This window comes from Trichosurus vulpecula, chromosome 1, assembly GCF_011100635.1.
Source record: "Trichosurus vulpecula isolate mTriVul1 chromosome 1, mTriVul1.pri, whole genome shotgun sequence".
NCBI classification, from domain to species: domain Eukaryota; kingdom Metazoa; phylum Chordata; class Mammalia; order Diprotodontia; family Phalangeridae; genus Trichosurus; species Trichosurus vulpecula.
In genome coordinates, this window is record NC_050573.1 from 366,589,063 (window position 1) to 366,611,655 (window position 22,593).

Sequence of the window (22,593 nt, forward strand, 5' to 3'; positions counted from 1 at the left end):
GTGGTCAAATGGGATAATATTTGTAAAGCACTTAGCAAACCTTAAAGCACTATACAAATGCTAGCTATCATTAGATTCATTGCTGCCAAGTGAGATTCTGGTGAGGGCCTTCAGAAAGCCAACCCGGTTCAGAGTCTGGTATCTTTGATCTCAGAGTTGAACCTTAGAGGTTGATAAATAAAGGGTGGGTTTGGAGTCTCAGGAGTTAATGTGGGAAAAGCTGCTGGAACACACACACACACACACACACACACACACACACAATCCGTGTAGAGTGGGAAATTAGTCAGCAGAGGCCTGACAAAGTGCTTCCTACACATGCTGTTCTGTCAGGCTGCATAGCTTCTTCAGCTTCAGAGGTAATTACATGGATTTTCTGTCTTGTACTTGCAAAAACACAGCCCAGCACTCCGTTGCTGCCTGCTCGTAGCTGACGCCTTCGGGGCTCCAGCAGGCAGTAGGCTGCTGGAGAATGTTTACACGTTTTCTTTTAAGAATTTAAGCCCTGAGAAGCTGCCACCTTGGGGAAGGGGAGAGGGTCTTGGGGAGACTGAAGGATGTAAAAGGAGAGCAGAGTGAAGTCTTGGAAAACCATGCGAAGATTTCTTTAGCAAGCAGAGGACAGAGAGGAGCAATGGCATGTTTGCCTTCCCAAATCCACCAACTTCATCTAACAGTGGGGAATCACCAGCTTTCACTATTTTAATGAGTTTGGGCTTTTCCCCTCCTTCTTCATTAATCAGGAAGATTAATTGGATGATAGTCTCCATCTTGTTCTCAAACAGTCAATCAATACATGAACACTTATTGAGTGTCTATTATGTGCCAGGTGCTATAGGAGATACAAAGTGGTAAAAGACACTCCTCAGCCTGGAGGAGCTTGGTTCGGAAATGGGGAGAAAGCTTTCATGAATGGAAAACTAAAATACAAGGGAATATTTGATAAGCACCAACAAATGACTAATACATGTTGAACTGCCTACCATTAGATTGATGCATTTAGTCAAGCCAGAGTTCATAAGAAATCAAATCCCAAGGCATTAAATTTAATTCAACACACATTTATTAAGCATTAAGCATATATGCAAGGCCCTATCGTAGGTACTGAAAGAATAAATTGAAAAATATTCACTACCCTCAATGTTCTTACAATTCTACTCAGATAATTTGAAGACTAACAATAAGGAAATCTTCCCATGGGGAGTGGTATGTGGCATGATCCTTGAAGGAAGCTCAGAATTCTAAGTAGTTTGGGGGTGAGGAGGAAATGCATTCTAGGCTTAGGAGATAGCCTGGGGAAAATCATGGAGACAGAAGATGAAATTCCAGGTTAGGAGAACAGTGATTAGGCCAGTTTGATGGAGACATAGAGATCATAAAAGAGAATAATGCTTAATAAATTTGAAAAAAAAATAGGCTGGAGTGAAGGCTTCGAATGCAGGCTCAGGAGTTTTTATTTCATCCTTGAGACAATAAAAGGCCACTCAAGATTGTTGAGTATGAGAGTGATATTGTCAGACTGGTGCTATAGGAAGATTATCTAGACAGACATTAAAAAGAGTCCAAAAACCCTGGCCTAAAACTGAGCAAGCCAGCAAGGGGCCAGGAAGGACCTAGTATGAAGTGGAATGACTTGTTCACAAAAGCAAAACCAGTATCATTATGTTGTAGTTGGCTGGTTGTTGTCCTTTGTTCTTGAAGAGGACCAAAATGACATCATTAAGCTACAGTCAAGTTTCAATGGGTCCGACTGTGGCTGATCAGGCCCATATGAGTTCAGAATGCTCTACCACAGTCAGGCACAAAAAGTCCCTGTGAACATTTGGGGTGGATACTCTGAACTTGCACATCCTTCCTTTCCTTTGAGCTGTTTCAATTCTGCTTTGCTCATAGAGCACAGCACCTTCTCTGACGTGGGCATGCCATGCTGAGCAGTCCTGTGCCAGTGTCTCCCATGTCACACAATCAATTCCAAAGTTCTTAAGAGAGACCTTGAGAGTGTCCTTGTATCGCTTCTTCTGACCACCATGTGAACACTTGCCCTCTGTGAGTTCTCCATAAAATAGTCTTTTTGGCAAGTGTACGTTTTGCATTCAGCTCATCTGAGTTGCACTCTCTGAAGCAGAGTTTGAATGCTTGGCAGTTTAGTTTGAGTAAGGACCTCAGTGTCTGGTACCTTATTCTGCCAGATAATCTGGCAGATAATTCAGAATCTTCCTAAGACAATTCAAATGGAAGCGATTCAGTTTCCTGGCATGGCGCTGGTAGACTGTCCAGGTTTCATAGGCATACCACAATGAAGTCAGCACCATAGTTCTGTAGACCTTCAGTTTGGTAATCAGTCTAATACCTCTTTTCTCCCATACTTTCCTTCGGAACCTCCCAAAACACTGAGTTAGCTCTGGAAATGCTTGCATCAACCTCATTATCAATGTGTACATCCCTGGAAAGTACACTACCAAGGTAAGAAAACTTATCCACAGAATTCAAAACTTCTCCATTTGCTGCAACTGATGGTGTGGTGGTGGCTGATGGAGCACCTGTGTTTTCTTGGTGTTAATTGTTAGGCCAAAATTAGCACAAGCAGCAGAGAGTTGATCCATACTTCGTTGCATCTCAGCTTCAGAGGCTGCATTGAGTGCACAATGGCCTCTGCTCAGTTATGTTGGCATTGGCATAGTTCAGACAGGACACAAAGTATTTTAGAAGTTCATAGGAAGGAGAGTTATTTCAGAAGAGAGGTAAAAACCTCTCTAATGATACACATGCTTAGCCTTAACCTCCATTTTATGGGATTTTCTTCCTCTACGTTGAAGGTACTCTTAAGGCAAATCTCCCCCAAAATTGTGAAGTAGTTTATTATTCTCACATTACCATCTTCCTTCTTTCTCTTCCATATTCTTCTCCCGAACCCCTTTGTCCTTCTTTCTTTGTTCATCTTTGTTCATTTTTGTAAATGCCCATGCCACTATGCTGTGATCCTGACCTGGAAAAAGTATTACCTAATCCCCATTCCCAACCCCAATACATTTTTTAAAAAATGGGATAGAGAGTTGACCTCAGAGTCAAAAACATTTTATTTCAAGTCCCTCCTCGACAAATACTAGCTGTCTGACTACTGGAAAGTCACTTAAACTCTCAGTGCCTACTAGGCAACTCTCTTAAGTCTTTAATTTGCAGAACACTTGATGATTTTCACTGGAAGAGGCTTTCCTCACCTAGAATTCTCTATGCTAATGAAGTCATAGTTCTGAAGCAAGAGAGAAAATTGGTGGTAATTCAAGTGAATGTATGGAGGCACAGCATACTTCAGATGATACCATGTAGACTCAGTGAGTAGGAGGTTTTGGAGATACTTTGGAGATATACTTGGACTTAAATCAGTAAATTAACAACCATTCATTAAGCTTTTTCTATTTATGTATCAGGGATTGATTGAGGTGCTGAAGATATTAGAGAGAGGCAGAGACAGAGAGAGAGTTTCAGAGATAGAAAATCCCTGCTCTTAAGTAAGAAGACTTGGAGATCAGTCTCAGCATATTTAACTATGCCATGAGAGACACAGTTAATAACCTCTGAACCAGTTTCCTCATCTCAAACATGGGAATTGTAAAGCTTAAGCTCTCTGTATCACAGTGTGACTGTGAAGAAAGCACTTTGAAGACTACAAAGTGGCATATAAATGAGAATTGTTATTATTATAGATGAGGGATATTCAAAGACAATATGTGGTGAAGGGAAAATAAGAATTCTTTCTCCATCCAGGCTTCTAGGAGCTCATTTGTTCAGGAGTTGTACCTAAAAGAGAACTCTTAAAAGGTTCTCACTAGTGAATTTCTGGCTTGACACAATGATTGGAAAGTCTTACAAACATTCCTTGGCTGGGCTGCTCCTTTAATTTGACAAAAGGTGGTTTGCTGCTGTCCACAGAGAGAAGAAACAAGCTGTACATCTTGCTGTAGCTGCCTGTGAGTCAGAAATAAGATGAACAAATACAAAGGCAAATGGTAGGTTTACTGGACAGCTCCTTCAATAGGTCAGTGACTGAAACAAGCTAAAGGGGTACAAGAGCTTGAGAATCACAGTCTTAGAAAAGGTCATTGGACTCCCAGGAAAAGACCCTGCTTGAAGGGTTATTGAAATTGTGCATACATTTTAGGGCTGGAAGGAACTTTCGAGTACAAACCCCTCATTACAAAGGTGAAGAAACTAATGCTCCAAACCAGGAAGTAAGTCAACAATTCACAAGTAGCAGAGACAAAATCTGAACCTTGGTCTTTCTGCTGCAAATCCGATGCTCTCTCTCCATTAAACCATAATGACTTCAGTCAGATAGACAATATTATAGAAAATCAAAAAGGAACAAAGGGAGGAACCTGGACTATTGTGATCCCAAATAAAATGCAACACCTTACTACTTGGATATAGGAAGCAGGTTGAAGCTTGCTCTCCCTACTCATGTCTATGGAGTTATTAGCCACCAATTTTAGGACCCAAGGGTTCCACAAAAACCTAGGGAAAACAAAAAAACAAACATTTAAAGAACCCCTTTAAACACAGTAATCATGACTTTTTTTGAAACGTTGGGGAGGGAAGGGTTAGCAAGTGGTGAAGATTTTAGAACATGAAGTGTGTTTGAGACAACTCTGTCTTCATGCTAATGAATTGATTAATAAAGAGACAGAGATGGGTGTGGAAGGGTGTAGGGTTAAAGCACACGATTCGGTAGCTTCCTAATTTATCTATTATTGTAAGCTCTATATGTGTTAAGTTGCTTCGATGCTGCTGGAGAAGTATAATTTCTTTTAGTAACTAACCCCTATATTCCAGTGGTCAGGCATCCAGTCCTGGGCATGTCTCTCAAGTACAGGGTTTCCAGTATAGGTTAGACTCCATAGCCCCGTTAGAATATTTGCCTTTTGAGGAATTATTAAAATAAGGGTCAATCTGTGAAATGAGATTAAAAAAAAACAAAGGTAATATTATGCCTAGGTGAAAATGGTGATGATCTACATGGCATGATTTGAGGGGTTCTGGGGGGATGCACTTTCCCCCAAATCTATCTCACACTGTCTGAAATACTTTATGAAATACTACCATTACATTCATTCCGTTGCTCTGAAGGCTTTTGGGGCCTCCCAGAGTTTCTCATTAAAAAATAAATACCCCTGGGAGGGATAACAGAATAAGCCTTTATCAGTTAATAGCTTAGTGGGGATTAGGGCTGGCAACAATTAGGGAGTAACAATTAGAATGTGTGTATTGGGAAGTTCTAGCTCTGAAACCAACAAAATGACTTTAGACAAGTCGTATAACCTTTCTGAAGTTCAGTATCCTTATCTGTTGAATAAGGGATTCTAGCTCAAATATTTTAGGATGCCATGTTTATTTAAAAGACAACTAAGGCATGTAGGAGTGAAAATGGGACAGTGAAAGACAATATTTTTGCTGAGCTCTGTCAACTCACCCCTTCAACAACAACCTAAAAAGTGTACCAAACCAAATTCTGAGCAGGAAAGCCAAGAAAAATGTCATAGTAAATCATTTTTGTAGCCCAGGGAAGCTTAGGAAGACAGAAAGAGCAGATCTGTGGACAGTGGAGTAGAGAATGGCCAAAAGTGAGGCATGACAGAACAGCAGGAATTGGTGCCTTCTGACAGTTCTGTCACCCATTACCCAATACAGGGTCATAATTCAAGGACAGAGGAGAATGGTAACTGTTGTGAAGTAGCAAGAGCACTGCCTGGGAAAGGACCAGAGCAAAAACCAGGAGGGCAGTGTCTATGCAATATACTACACTTGAGGCACAAAAAAATTTACAGGTCCTCAGACTAAAGTGTGAAAGGGGAAGAAAGATAGAAAATAAAGAAGCTAGGGCCAGAAATCCACCTCACCCAGATCGGTGAGTAGAGCACAACACTAACATACAATCCATAGTCAAGAAATAGACTGAAAAAAAAGGAGCAAACAGCAAAAAAGGAACTTGACCATATAAAACTGCTATGGTGACAGGGAAGACAAACTCAGAACAAGACACCGACTTGAAAACATCTATAAGCAAAGCCTCAAAGGAAAAAAAAAAAGCAGATTGGACACAAGCCCAACTAAAATTCCTAGAAAGCTAAAGAAAGCCATTAAAAAGGAACAAAAGAAAAATAAAATCATATGAAAGCAGTAAAGGGAAAAAATAGGGAAAGAAAAGAGAACTATGACAAAAATGTGAAAAGAAAATTAACAGCTTAGCAAAAGAGGCATAAAAATACTATTTAGTTTAAAAAAAACCTTCTTAAAAATTAGAATTGGCCAAGTGGCAAAAAATCTCAGTGAAGAAAATAACTCCTTAAAAATTAGAATTGGTCAAGTGGAAGCTGATGACTCCATGAGACATCAAGAAAAAAATAAAATAAAGCCAAAAGACTGAAGAAGTAGAAGTATGTGTGAACTATCTCAAAGGACAAATGGCTTACCTGGAAAATAGCTTCAGCAGATATTTTTGAACCAGAGGGTAAAATAAAAATGGAAAGACCAATAAAAATTAAATATTAATTATTTGATTGAAATTGATTGATTTGATTTGATTGAATTGAAATTGATTGAAATAAAAAATTGAAAAAAAATAATAAATCTCCTGAAAGAGATCCCAAAATAAAACTCCCAAGAATACTATAGCCAAAGTCCAGAGCTCTCAGGTCAAGGAAGAAATACTGCAAGCAGTCAGAAAGAAATAATCCAAATACTGTACAGTCACGGTCATGATCACACAAGTTTTAGCAGCTACCACAATAGAAAAAAAAACAGAGGACTAGGAATATGATATTCTAGAAGACAAAGTAGCTGGATTACAACCATGAATAATCTACCTAGCAAAACTGAGTGTAATTCTTCAGGAGAAAAATGGATATTTAATGAAATAGAGGACTTTCCTTACTGAAAAAGAATAGCTAAATAGAAAATTTGATATTTAAACACTTGACTCAATAGAAGCATAAAAAGGTAAATTTAGTGAGAAACCATAAGCAGCTTAACAAGACTAAACTGTGTACCTTCCTATATGAAAAGATATCACATGTAACCCCTAAGAACTTTATAAAGGACAGTTTAGAAGGAATCTGTTTAGATATAGTTCTTGGATGTGAGTCTACTATGTTGGCATAATCTCCAAAGAAGAATGGAAGGTTGAGAAATAGGAATTCACTAGGAAAAGAGGGAAGGGAGAGGAATAATGGGGAAAATTATCTCACATAAATGAGGGCTTCAAGGAAGATTCTATACAGTAAAGGGGAAAATGGAAGAGGGGGATGGACAATGCTTGAACCTCACTCTAATCTGAACTGTTTCAAGGAGAGAAAAATATATATATGCATACAGGTGGGTATAGAATGACCATACCCAATAGAGAAGTAGGAGGAGAAGGATTAGGAGAAAGGGGAAGGAAGAACTATAAGATTTAGAGTGTTGGGGTAAGAAGCAAAACAGATTCTAGAGGAAGGGCCAAGGTGAAAAATAGGATAAATGTAAGAGCTTTGGACAGAGGGAAACACACACTTAGCAATTATAAGTGTACTTACAAATTACATAAACTCACCCTTAAAAAGGAAGAGGAGGACAGAATGGATCAGAAAGCAGAATCCAAAAATATATTGTTTGCAAGAAACATAGTCAAAACAACTACATACATATAAAGTTAAAATAAGGGACTAGAGTAGAATCTATTATACATGAACTGAAGTTAAAACAGAGGCGGGTTTGCATTAGGATCACAGACAAAATAAAATCAAAACTTAACATAATTAAAAGAAATAATTAGTGGTTGGCCAATTCCTTCTCCAGGAAAGGCAGCATAGACAGTGGGTTAGTATCAATACTGAACATATATGCATAAGATAGCATAGCATCTAGAGTCTTAAAAGGAAAGTTAAATGGAAGAAATAGACAGTAAAAATATGCTAGTGGAGGACCTCAATTTACCCCTTCTGTACCTAGATAAATCTAACCATAAAATAAACAAGAAAGAAGTTAAGGAAATAAATATTTTTTTTAGAAGTTAAATATGAAGACGTCTAGAAATTATTGAACAAGAATAGAAAGAAATATACCTATTTCTCAGCTGTTCATACACCTTGACAAAAAGACCATATTTTTGGGCATAAAAACCTTAAAAACAGATAAAAGCAGAAGTATTAAATTAATCTTTTTCTGACCATAATTTAATAAAAATTACAATAAATAAAGAACCTTGAAGTATAGATTAAAATTAATTGGAAATTAAATTTCAACAATCCTAAAGAATGAGTACATCAAAGAGGAAATCATAGAAACAATAATTTCATGAAAGAAAATGGCAACAATGAGACAAAATGCCAAAATTTGTAAAATGCAGCCAAAGCAATATTGAGGGAAGAATTGGTATCTCTAAGTATTAACATTAATAAAAGAGAAAGAGCAGATCAACACGTTGCGTCTGCAACTAAAAAATGAAACAAAAAACAAAAATAAAAACAAAACAAAAAATAACAAATAAAAAATAAACACCAAAATAGAATCCAGAAAATCAAAAGAGAGACTAACAAAATTCAAAGTAAAATAAAATAAAACTAGGAGGTGGTTTTATGAAAAAAATAGATTAACCATTGTTAAATAATTTGATTTAAGAAAAACAAAAAGAAAACCAACTTACTAATATCAAAAATGAAAGGTGTGAATACACAACTAATGAAGATGAAATAGTAGTAATTATTATTGCTTTGACTGAAGCAAGCTTCATTTATCAATGAAGTATACCACATAACACCTGTACCATGATTTTGGCAATAGGACATTTTTTGTATTTTCAATTTTTTTGAATTAGCCCTTAAATGTAGGGAACATCAATCATTTAATCCATAAGTGTTTTTTAATGGCTTACTGTGTGCCAGCCACTGTGCTAAGCACTGGGGAAACAAATTTTAAAAGTGAGACTTTCCCTGCTCTAATGGAGCTTATATAGTACCCATGCCTTATGGCTCATATCGCTTATCACCAGAGATTAGCACAGTTTCCTCTATACAAGATGATGTGGAAAGTGTTTTCCAATTAAAAATGTATAAAGTTGAAGATTATGGCATAGAGAAAGTAACTCAGCCAATCTCTCCCCAACATACCCCTCCAAACAATTTTAAAATAACACATCAAATAGAATTCTGGAGCAGCATGCCATCAAAAGGTCAGGGTGAGACAATTTTCCAGTCCAAGATGATTTAGGAGGTCAGCAGGAGAGGTCTGCAACCCCAGAACTGGGCCAGCCAGGAGCACATGAAGCCACAGCGCCAGCCAGCAGTGGACCTTGGAAGCAGTGATGGCAGCATCAACAGCTTCAGGAGCTCTCAGCCCAGAAAATGTGTAAGGGTCAGACAACTGTTCAGAAAAAGATTACCAGAGGATATGAGCTAACACTGGGTGCCAGATGGGTGCAGTGCGGCAACTCCATTCTCCATATGCAGTTCTGCATCAAAGTTCCAAGATAGAGAAGAGTGCTTGTGGTCAGTCACAAGGAACAAGGGGTTGTAGTTCCAGAGCAGAGAGGAGCACTAGCACTTGTGGCTATAGGGGAGCAGAGGATCTGGTCACAGTCTTGGGGCTAGAGAGAATGGTTGTGGCTGCAGGGGAACAGGAGACCTGGTCACAGTTCCAGCAGTCTTCCTGAATAAATACCAGAGGGCAGACCAGGAAAGCAGTGACCACACATCTCCCAGAAGGATACCACCTTGGAAGCACTGAAAACTTGCAGATCCTGAGAACTAGCCTTGAAAACAGCAGTGCAAAAAAAAAATCCGAAGCTTAGGATAATGACTCCCCAACTCCAGATAAGCAGAAACTCTCCTTAACATAATGTTCAGTCATGAAATAATATGAAAAAAATGAGCAAAAAACAAAAACAAAAGAACTTAACCATTAAAAAGCTATTATGGTGGCAGGAAAGATCAAGACACAAACTCAGAAGAGGACAACAGTGTGAAAACAGCTATAAACAAAGCCTCTAAGAATAAAAAAAAAATGCAAATTGCACATAAGCCCAGCAAGAAATCCTGGAAGGGCTAAAGAGAAAGATAAGTGGTAGAGAAAAACGTGGTAAAAGAAATGAGAGTGATGCGTGGAAATAATAAAAAGAATATTAACAGCTTGGTAAAAGTGAGTGGCACAAAAACGCTGAAAAAAATAATACCTTAAAAACCAGTATGAGCCTAATAGTAAAAGAAGCACATAAATTCACTGAAGAAAATAATTCCTTAAAAATAGAATTGGGCAAATAGAAGCTAATGATCACATGAGAAATCAAGAACCAATAAAGTAAAATGAATGAAAAAAAAAAGAAAATTTGAACTATCTCATTGGAAAAACAACTGACCTGGAAAATAGGTCAAGAGAGATAATTTAAGAATTTTTGGACTACCTGAAAGCCATGATCAAAAAAAGAGCCTAGATATCCTCTTTCAAGAAATTATCAAGGAGAACTGCCCTGATATTCTAGAGCCACAGGGCAAAATAGAGATTGAAAGAATCCATCGATCGCCTCCTCAAATAGATCCCAAAAAGAAATCTCCTAGGAATATTGTCGCCAAATTCCAGAGCTCCCAGATCAAGGAGAAAATATTGCAAGCAGCCAGAAAGAAACAATTTGAATATTGTGGAAACACAATCAGAATAATCCAAGATCTGACAGCTTCTACATTAAGCGATCGAAGAGCTTGGAATACGATATTCTGGAGGTCAATGGAGCTAGGATTAAAACCAAGAATCACCTACCTAACAAAACTGAGTATCATGCTCCAAGGCAAAATACAGATTTTCAATAAAATAGAGGACTTTCAAGCTTTCTCAGTGAAAAGACCAGAGCTGAATAGAAAATTTGACTTTCAAACACAAGAATCAAGAGAAGCATGGAAAGGTAATCAAGAAAAAGAACTAGATAAAGAAATTACAAGGGACTTACTAAAATTGAACTCTTTTGTTTACATTCCTACATGGAAAGATGATGTGTATGATTCATGAGACCTCAGTATTAGGGTAGCTGAAGGGATATGCATATATATATATATGTATATATATATATATATATATATATATATACACACATATATATATATGTTTATGTGTATGTGTGTATATATATATGAATGTATATGTATGTATATATGTATGTGTATGTATGTGTATGTGTATGTGTGTATATATATATATGAATGTGTATGTATGTATATATGTATGTGTATGTATGTGTGTATATATATATATATATATACACATATACAGAGAGAGAGAGAGAGAGAGAGAGAGAGAGAGAGAGAGAGGACACAGGGTGAGTTGAAGATGAAGGGAAGATATCTAAAAGAAATAAAATCAAATTAAGGAATGAGAGAGGAATATATTGAGAGAGGGAGATAGGGAGAGATAGAATGGGGTGGATTATCTCGCATAAAGGTGGCAAGAGAAAGCAGTTCTGTGGGAGGAGGGGAGAGGGCAGGTGAGGGGGGAATGAGTGAATCTTGCTCTCATCAGATTTGGCCTTAGGAGGGAATACTATACATAATTGGGTATCTTACCCCACAGGAAAGAAGGATGAAGGGGATAAAAAAGGGGGGATGATGGAAGGGAGGGCTGATGGGGGTGGAGGTAATCAAAAACAAACACTTTTGAAAGGGGACAGGGTCACGGGAGAAAATCCAATAAAGGGGGATGGGTTGGGAAGGGGCAAAATATAGTTAGTCTTTCACAACATGAGTATTGTGGAAGGGTTATACATAATGATAGACATGTGGCCTATGTTGAATTGCTTGACTTTTAGGGAGAGTGGGTGGGAAGGGAAGAGGGGAGAGAATTTGGAACTCAAAGTTTTAAAAACAGATGTTCAAAAACAAAAAAAAAGTAGTTTTTGCATGCAACTAGAAAATAAGATACACAGGCAATGGGGTGTTGAAATTTATCTAGCCCTACAAGAAAGGAAGGGAAAAGGCGATGGTTGGGGAGTGGGGTGACAGAAGGGAGGGCTGACTGGGGAAAAGGGCTACCAGAATATACGCCATCTTGGAGTGGGGGGAGGGTAGAAATGGGGAGAAAATTTGTAATTCAAACTCTTGTGAAAATCAATGCTGAAAACTAAATATATTAAATAAAAAAAATTAAAAGAAAAAAAAAGAAATTGTAAAGGAAAACTGTTCCCAATCTCTTAGATTAAGAGGGTAAAATAGAAACAAAAGAATCTACCAATCACCTCCTGAAAAAGACCCCAGGATGGAAACTCCCAGGAATATCATAACCAAATTCCAGAACTCCTAGATCAAGGAGAAACTATCACAAGCAGACAAAAAGAAACGCACAGGCAGACACACGCACACACACAAATATCTTATTTTTTGTGACTTTGTTAACTTTTATATCTCTTGTAGAATTTAAAAAATAAATAAAATCCCAACAACAGATACCTCTGTCATTTTTAAGTACATCTCAGTATAACACAGTATCTATCATCTCAAAAGATTTTGATTGCCAAGGCACCTTGGAAGTATTCAAGTAGAATTTCCTTATTTTGCCAATGAGCAAACTGGGGCACAGAGAGGAGAATTGAGGTCTTCCTGACTTTAGGTCCAGTGCCATATCCATTCTACTGTGAAAAACAAATGTCCAGGCATCCATTGATAGGACTACTGCCAGGCATCACCATCAATGATTCAGAGACATGATAAAATCCAGTTGATTAGAACTAGAGCGCGGACTTACTATATTTAAAAAAAATCAGTGAGAATGGAGCAATGGTTTTAACAAACTTATATAGGTCTTTGTTACATAGGTAGGATGGGGACAAGAGAATTTCACAGAAAGCAGAAAAGGAAGGAAATGATTTCCACATCAAAGAATATGTGGTAGAAGGGGAAGATTTGTATTAGATAAAGCGGGAAACTTGTCAGTAAATACTGGGGGAATAGTTGGAATTTGCAAACTAACCATTTTACACCAGAGCTACAGTTTGATGTCTCATCTTGATGCTGTAGGCTCAAAGTAGTTATGTCACCTGCCCCTTCTAAGTGAATGGAAGTAAGAAAGTTAATCCAGAAACTCTCTTATTACAACACCATGCTATAATTTCGCTCTCCCACCCAAATCACAAAACACCCTCTATGTGAATCTATTCTAAAGTTTAACATCATTTTATAATGTGAATAATGGTCAGGAGGCAAAAATACTGAACTAGCAATTAGGAGACAAATTCTAGTCCCTTCCACTAACTAGTTATCTGCCCTTTAACATTTTTGGGTTGTAGTTTCTTTCTTTTCTAAATAGGAAACAAATGAAAAAAGCAATTTGAAAGTACTTTGAAAAAAATTAAGCTTCTTACACATCTGAAAATCAAGCACTCAATCAAGCAAACAACAAACATTTAATAAATTCCTACCATGTTCTGGGAAATTTTCTCAGATTTAGGAATGCAGAGACAAAAGTGAAACGATTCTGGCCTTTACAGTCTAAGATGTTCATATATAGGTATATATTAAACGCAGCAAATACAATGTACCCTTAGAGGGAGGGCATTGGCAACTCTGGGGTCAGGAGGGCAAGAAAGTCTCATACAGAAAGAGGCATTTAAGCTGAACATTGAAAGAAAGTAGAAAAGTCTGAGTAATGGATATTGAGGGGGGAGAACAAAGTAGGCACATGGCATATTCTGTACAAATGCACAGAGATAGGAGGGGTGTCGTGTAACAGCAAATAGGCCAGTGTGGCTATAAAATGAGTGGTTTGGACTGTATGTTGTAATTAGAATTATAAATTCACAGCATCTAGAGTTGGAAAGAACTTGGAAATCATATAGTTAGACCCTTTCATTTTATAGATGAAGAAACAGGCCTAAAGTGGTGGAACGCCTTGCTCGGGGGTGATATATAAGGAAATTTTTTTCAGAGTTGGGATTCAGACAAAGTGTTCTCATTCCAAAACCAGTCAAGATTTCACCTAAGCAAATCCTGTGATCTCTTGTGTGCATTATTAGTTTATTCATTTTATAAATTTGTATTTCCACCATTGTGTATTCTTAAGGAGAGAGAGCGGGCACCGCCAGCCTTTCATTTCCATTTCCCTGGGTAGAAGAATCATAAAAAACTCGTTTGCTCCAACTATCAATGTTTCATTTGGACAGTGAGGTGTTTTGGGAAGATCTGCATTATGATAATGTTAATTGACACTCTGAAAGGCATAGACCACCCCCCCCTTTCTTCTTTCCCATCCTCTTCAAATAAAACTTTAAATTTCCTTTCAGTTCTGAAATTGCAAAGACCTGGTGAGCCAAATTGGTTATACAAAATGTTTTATTTGCAAACTTGAAACAAGGAGTCTTAAATAAAAAGGAATAGTTTATATACATATATATATATACATACATACATACATACATACATACATACATACATATTTAAATTAAAGCTTGTCTGGGACATCTTTCATTTCATAGGGGGAGTTTATTGGACACAGCTGCAAGTCATGTTTTAAGACAAAGAAAATTTGTCATAACAGTTTAAAAAGATTTATTTTCTCTGGAAAAAAACAGAATTCTCTTTCTATTCTAGTTCTGTGTCCTATTACTTCCATTTGTTACTGAAAAATAGAAAAAGATATCTTATATCTAAAGAAACATTGATTCCAGTGCATTTTCAATTCAAATAAACAGTCTTCACTCAACAATAAAATTCATATAAGGAATAGGAGTGACATTTTTTCCTTTTCCCCCTTTTTACTTATATATCCGCAATCAGACCCACCATAACACTATCTAAACAACTGTGCGCATTAACAAACAAACATAGATCAATAGCTATAATTTGACACACATGCACCGTTTTCTATGAAAACATCAATAGTCTAAAAGCTGAGTGGGCATAGCTGGGGAAAAATATGCTCTGCAGACACAATGTTGGCAGAAGATTAAATAACCAGATGTCAGAGAGGAAAAAAAATTCAATGAAACTGAATGCATATTGGAAATGTACAGGTATTCTGTTGAGCTAAACTGTTCAGGATTAATAATAAGAAAATTATCTTCTACTTGCAGTCATTCAATTACTTTGTGTGCAAATATTTTGGATTGGATGTCTCCTATTCAAATATATTACTATCTGCCTAAGGAGAGCTGTTGGGAGTCAAGGAAAATCCAGGATATGAGTTGCACAATGCAGTCAAATCTGAAAACAATATCTTAAGTTGCCATATAGCCTTTCATAAGTGAAACCACAGATGACTCATGTCATTCAAAGCTATAGCCCTGTGATGGAGCAATGAAAAGGGAATATATAACTTAGTAATGGGCCCAGGCAGCTGAGAGCAGCAAAGTTTATGTAGAGCGTTTGATTGAAAATAGATGAAATTCAAGAGTGTGTCAACTCACCCAGTACCTCCACACTCCAAAAAGCAAATAAGCCATTTGCTGTTTTAGTAGTGTGTGATTCAGATGCCAAGAGGGCAGTGCAGCAGGGACTAGGATGGCACACCATTTATTATTATTATTTTCTAATGTAATAGTATTGAATAATGCCTTGTAATTGTACTCGGTGGAACACAGCTGATTTTCTCCTTACCAAACAAATACATATAATGCTTATTTTCATGTATACCCTATGGAACTTCCCTTCAAAGAATAATTTGGTTACTCAGACAGCTCAAATAGTAAGTAGTAGCCACCATAGGAGGAAGTATCTGTCTACATTGAGAACGTTCCTCACTGGGCATCGTTTTGGTCATACAAAATGGTTGGAAGCCTAGAAGACACTATGTTTGTACTATGAGATGGACTTGGGCAAGATGAAAGATGGCACGGGAGCCCTTCCTCTACTTTCTCAGGAATAACTCGCCTCCCCTCCTGGTACCCCAGACATTCTCCAGGTGTTCATCTCATGTTCTAAGTCTGCAGTCTTCCTTTAACTGTGTGATTTGGGGAAATTATTTCACCTTTCTGTCTCAGTTTCCTCATCTGCTATAACAGAGTTTATTTTAGGTCTTGTGTAAGCTTCATTCTAGCTTTAATGTTACACAAGTGGATGGATCTGTCAACTAAGAGTAACTAATAAATCAGCTCCATATTAACACTTCCAGGTATATTTACATTTGAATAAGACCCCTCTGACATCTTGCAAAAGCAAAAATGTGGAGAAAGTACATTTGGATAGGGCTAGATAATGAGATTTAAAGGTGAAAGGGGCTTTGGAGGTCATCTATTTAGTTTAATTTCATATTACAAATGGGGAAACTGAGGCTAGGTGAAATAATAGACTGCTTGCCTTGGCAAGAACGGCTGACATAGAACTTTGATTCAAATCATTTAACTTGAATTAGCCTCAGCTTCCTCATTTGTAAAATAAAGATTATAAAAGCAACTGTTCAGTGGGTTATTGAGGTCAGATATTAGTAAGTGGAAAACACATTGAAAATCTTCGAGCACATAAATAGAATTTTTGTTTTTATTGATAAAGTCACTTCTTCAAGGTCATACAACTCTGAATTAGTGAATCAGGATTCAAGCTCTCACTCCAGATCTAATGCTCATTCCACCATTGCTCTGTTGTTGCTTCAGATGCTAACAGCTGGACTAGCTACCCTATGAGGTCCCTTCCATTGAGGACTATGATTCTGCATCTCAGTTTGGGAAAGCAGATATTCTGCCTGCTACCTTCCTAAAAAGTGAAAGCTATAAGAGATCTCAGAAACAAGACCTAAAGAGGCCTGTGAATCTAGGTAATGATAATAGTATATAAAGTATATCTCAGCCTAAATCAGGAAGAAAAGAATGGCAGTGACCATTGGAAAGATTATTTTAAGGGCTAAAAGAATTTTCTGAATACAACTCCCCCCCACTCCCCACCACACACATACACCAAGTGCTCCATTTTTGTGACCTGTTACTTAGCAGTCACAAGCTGTATCTACATAGCTACGTAATTGTTCAGTTTGCTATAGAGTTGTTTTACAAAATTATAAGATTTAGGGCAAAAAAAGACCAGGTCATCTAGCTTAATACCTTCATTTTGTAGCTGGGAAATTGAGGCCCAAATTGGTGTAATAAATTGTCCAGTCTCTGCTCTGTCTTTCTCTGGCACTCTCTGTCTCTGTCTGTCTTTGTCTCTGTCTCTCCCTCCCCCACCGTCCTCCTCTCTCTTTCACTCTGTCTTCTATGTTTACATATATACAATAGCAGCATGGATTAGCCTTACTTAGCCTTACCTGTAGATTTCTGCTGTGGGATTGACTGAATAGAAGATATAATTTAGTCCTCAGTCAAAATGACTGAAGATACCAAATGATCCATTTGCAGATCCTGTGATTTAATACCTCACCCACATGTAATGTTGGCAGTGATGCAGTTTATTTACTCTGAGTGGACCAACTGCGTAGACCACATTAGATGACAGTTGTTGAGAAGGACAAGATAATGGATGGATTAGTACAAACCCTGTTCTGAGACAGACATATTTCTTAGTTTGTCTGTTTTTCTCTTATGCCCTTATAAGGGTCTACCTTCTAATATGCAGATTTTTTGTATATGCTCACCACTTTATTTAGCTGTAAACTCTAAGGATAAGGAAGGTGTAGTTTTCATCTCTTCATTCTTGATTGTCTATCATACTCCCTTGGAGACAGAATGAACTCCTAACTGTTTGGTGAACCTAAAGTTTGTGTATTACTGATAACAAGTCAGCAGTTTCATCTTTGAATTGGCAGCTTTTTATAAAATCAGACAAATTAGATGAAGCTAAAATAATCAGTGGTATAATTTATCTGGGTTGAATGTCCACGTTAGCCAGATATTTCCCACACCTTCTTCCTATTTAGCCTGTATAGAGAGTATACTAATATACCGTGGAACCCTGATGTATTCATAAAGTGGAATATAAGCAATCTCATTTGATACGGTTATTCAGTGGGATGGGAAGGCTTAACTTTCAAGTATACAAACTATGGTATCGTTTTAGGAGTGCTAAAGAAAGGTCCTAATAAAAACAAATCCCACCTCTGCTTTCTCATGGCTAAATTCCTATTTGCACAGGACAAAGATTTTCCTTATAAAACAAACATACAGTAAAGGTTTAAAAACAAATAGTCCTGGATGTAGAAACAGAAATATTAACTAATTCACACCAAGGAGAAAGGGCTTGGTGAGTTTTCATAGTAGTGACTCTAGATAGACAACAGAGGACCTGAAGTGGGCAACAAATGGGAGGAGGAAGAAAAGTGAGGCAGTGGATAACCAAAGACAAACTTTCTTTTAAGATTTTTTTAATCAAGCCTGTAGGGCAGAGCCTGAGGCCAGAGTCTGGTAGGTTAAGTTCAGAGTGTAGGAACTAGGACAAGAACCAGAGACTGGAAGACTTCAACTAGGTTCAGTTGTAGTCCAAAGGCATAGCCAGGGGTTAGTCGGGAGTCACAGAGTTAGCTCCACTAAGGTCTAAGACCTAAGGAAGAAGGCAGAAAGCAGAAGCTGACACTGGAGAAAAGTTTAGCAAAAATGAATAAAGCATCAATACAGTTAGAGCAAGACAAAGACCTAAACAAAGATCTTCCCCTAGCTCCTGTGCTCCTCAAAGGGTGGTAATGGTAAATGAATAGATCATTTGGCAAATGTCAATTTAGGACCCATTTTGGGGTGTTCATAATGTGTGTATGATTTATGAGATCAGGAGCCAAAGGAGAGAAAATTCTAAACAGAAGATGCCCCATGTGTATTTCATCCCAAAGGGCCAAGTTCCTAGGTGTGAATCCAAACCATTGGTTCTTTCCATGCAGGGACAGCTAGGTGGTGCAGGGGATAGACCACCAGCCCTGGAGTCAGTCGGACTTGAGTTCAAATGTAGCCTCGGACATTTACTGTGTGACCCTGGGAAAGTCACTTAACCCCATCGCCTCACCCCCCCAAAATAGATTTCTCCATGCCCTGTTAGACACTCCCTCAAAAGAAGCCAAGTGTTGTAGAAGCTATAGCCTGTGGTAGTTAGTGGAAAGTAGTGTTTAGTTAGTACATACTTATCAAGGGTCTATTAACTGCAAAGCACTTTGCTAGGGGCTTAAGATGACACAAAGAACTATGAGCCCCAGGCCATGATCTGTGTACACAGTAAGTGCTATAGGGGTTCAGAGGGTGGGAGTGTATTTAGGAATGAATTAAACAAATAAATTTTCGTGGAATAAACGTGCCTCGTTCAGTGAGTATATTTGTAATGTGCTTTCACAGTGTCTGGCACATAGTGGTTGTATTGTAAATGCTCATGCCATTCTACTCCATTCCACTTGGACAGTTGAATGAACATTGTGAGCCAAGGTGAGCAGGAAGAGATGAATAGAGTGTTCCAAGTACAGCAAGGAAACTGATGACAGTCTAAAGAGCACTGCTATGCCATTAAAGAGCCTGAGTTCAACTTTTACCTCTGACACTTAGACCTTGGGAAAGTCACTCAACCTCTCTGAGTCTCAGTTTCTTCATCTGTAAAATGTAGGGGTTGGATTAGATGACCTCTGAGATCCCTTCCAGTTTTACCCATGGTTTTATGACATTATTTATGACCACATGCCGTGTGTGTAGGGATAGTCCAACACAAATGGAAGGATGTGGGAATGTATACTGTATGACATTGAGTAAACCTAATTCTTATCTCTGACTCCACTGCAACCCAAGATGCCTTCTTGTATATTGCACTCACACATATGGACATAGCACCCATATTTGTGACCAATATGATAAGAAATGTTTATGGGATGATGGGAGAAACTAATCCTCACCCTCCACCCTCCAGAGTGGAAGCACCTAATTGGGCCCATGACTATTTCTTGACCCAGGTCTCTGGGTAAGAGCAGTTACTTCTTTTTTTTAGCAAGAAACAACAGAAATCTAACAGCTTGCCCCAGCTAGTAGCAGTTTCCTAGTCTTGGCATGCCAATGTCCTAATCATTTCAGAGTATAAACCTCAGTGGTGTTGAAACCTCCTCAATCTCAAGAGCTGGAAGTCTTTCCAATCATAAGCCATAAGCACCAAGAGTGCGAAGGATAGAGTGCGGAACACAGATTCAGGATGATCTGATTTCATATCCTGTGTCAGACACCTGGTATCTACGTGGCCTGGGTAACTCACTTAATCGCTTTGAGTTTCACTTTCTTTATCTATAAAATTGGAGTAACAATGGCACCCACCAGAAGGTTTTTGTTTGCATTAGTGTCCACTTTTAAAACTAACAATAACCTTTACAAAAAATTGTTTTCTAATATTAAGATTGTCTGGCAAGTGTTATCCTGTATGGCAAGTGTCAAAAACCTTCTGGAATGGATATACAAGATTCCCATTGGAAATCTATGTTACCACAAACCTATTTTTAACTCATTTTGCTAAAATTCCATAGTAGATTGGAAAACATATATAAAGCATTTGGCAGTGATACATAAATTGTATTAATATTATTATTATTAGACCTGATGGATTGATCCTCATAATGAGAGCCCTTAGTCATTTGAGACTGGGTGGATTACCCATACAATGAAGACTTTGGGAATTTAATGTGGTTAGTAGAAGTGGCAGAGTTGGAATTCATCCTCAGAACAACTGGGTTGGATAATGGGGCCCAGGTGGATAGATGGGTACACTAATACTGGGGACCACCACCTAATTCCTGAGAGTATCCTCAGAATGCAGAAAAGTGTTAAAGAATTGCCCTGAAATGCAATTGGCTGGATCTGAGTGATCTGCCTCTGAGTAAATGGTAATAACCACTGATTCAACCAGATTTCCCATATTCTTCCATTCAGTAAGCATTTATGAACAGTATGCTATGAAAGGCACTGAGGGAGAACAACAGTGAACAGAACAAGGTTTTATTTCTGTGGTGATCAACTTCTGGAAGCCTGATGATGATAACTATCATTCATATAGCTCTTTGAGGTTTGCAAAGTACCTTACATAAATTATCTTTTTTGATCCTCATAACGGTCCTGGGAAATAAATGCTATCCTCATTTTACATATAAGGGAACTGGAGCTTCCTGGGGTTAAATAGACTTGTTTAGGATCATTCAGCTCTTAACTGTGTGAGGCAGGATATTGAATCCAGTCTTCTTGACTCTAAGTCCACCACTCTAGCCACTGAGCCACTTGGTTGTCTACCTTTCCATTGCCCTCATCGGACCTACTGGGGCATTGTCAGGAGGGACCCTTTGTATTATAGTGTGTAACCTTCGGTCAGACCAACTGGATCTAGGAGGAAATAACCATCACAGTCAACATACAAACAAGCCTCTTAACAGAGGCTTGTGAAAGTCAAATCTATTGCTCATTTTTTCTCTTTTTTTTTCCTTTTTTTTCTTGGTCACTCTGCTGGGTCTTGATGCCTTTTGTAGCTAATGCTTTTGTAGATAATCCATTTTTTTTCATTGTCCTAGTGAGATCTTTGTCTGTTATTTACTGGCAGGTGTGTGTATGTTTAAGAGGCAAGGGGGAGTCAACTGCAAATAGAATGATACCAACTCTATAAGGTCAAATAATGACATAGTAATCTTCAAATATAGTTTCTGCAAATCAATCAATACCTAATTAAGCCCCCCCGTTCTCACAATTGTTATTCATTTGTATAGCATTTATATAGTCAAAAATGTTACAATTTTGTTATTCTTTATTTTCTGTAGCAAAAAATAAAAAAAAATTAAAAAATGAAGTGTGGTTAACCTTAACCACAGGAGAGGTCAAAGGACTGGTCCATACTAACACAGATCAAAACTGTCAGGTTAGTTGTTACTTTTATTATTGGTACTTTCAATTCCTTAAGGATTCTTTCCATCCTCAAATGAAATTTCCTTTGCCTGGAAATCCCTTTTCTTTCTCCTACCCTATATTATATACTCACAGGTTGTTGTTGTAGTATAGCTATCTATGTATCTATTGAAGTCCTATCCGTTCAAGACCCACCTCAAATGTCACTTCCTCCTATTATCCTCAAATGGTGACTCCTCACTTTTTGCCTTGTCTTGGAACTATTAACATGCAAATCTGATATCATTTAACTGCTTGTAAAAGTTTGAGGGAGGACATCATGCTTTATATCACTGAATTTTCACAGTTCTTTATATATGAGTAAATTCCTCAACTTGTTGAAATTATATATAAAATATAAGTAAATAGAAACTGAAAGAAGACCTGAGCTTTCCTGTGGGTAAAATGGCTGTATTTTGATATTTATTTTGTATGTATGTGTATATGTGTGTGTCTTAATTTCCTTTCTTTATAGCTAAGGACTATGTTCTGAATATCTGAGGCTGCCAAATGTATGTTGTTGATAATATAATGTGAAATGCATGTGTATTTTATTTGTCCATGTGCAGATTTCTGGCAATGTTGAGCTATTTACTATAGTAATTACTGCTCATTAATGCTGCTAATATTCTGATAACAATGTTGTACATCCTAGTTTGTCTTTTCTAATTTTAAAATTAGTAACAAAACCTTTTTCCCTTAATAGTATGATTGTCTAGTGTTATCCTTTATTGTGAATGTGAAAACCTTTCTAGAATAGATATACCAGCTTCCACTGGAAATCTGTGTTA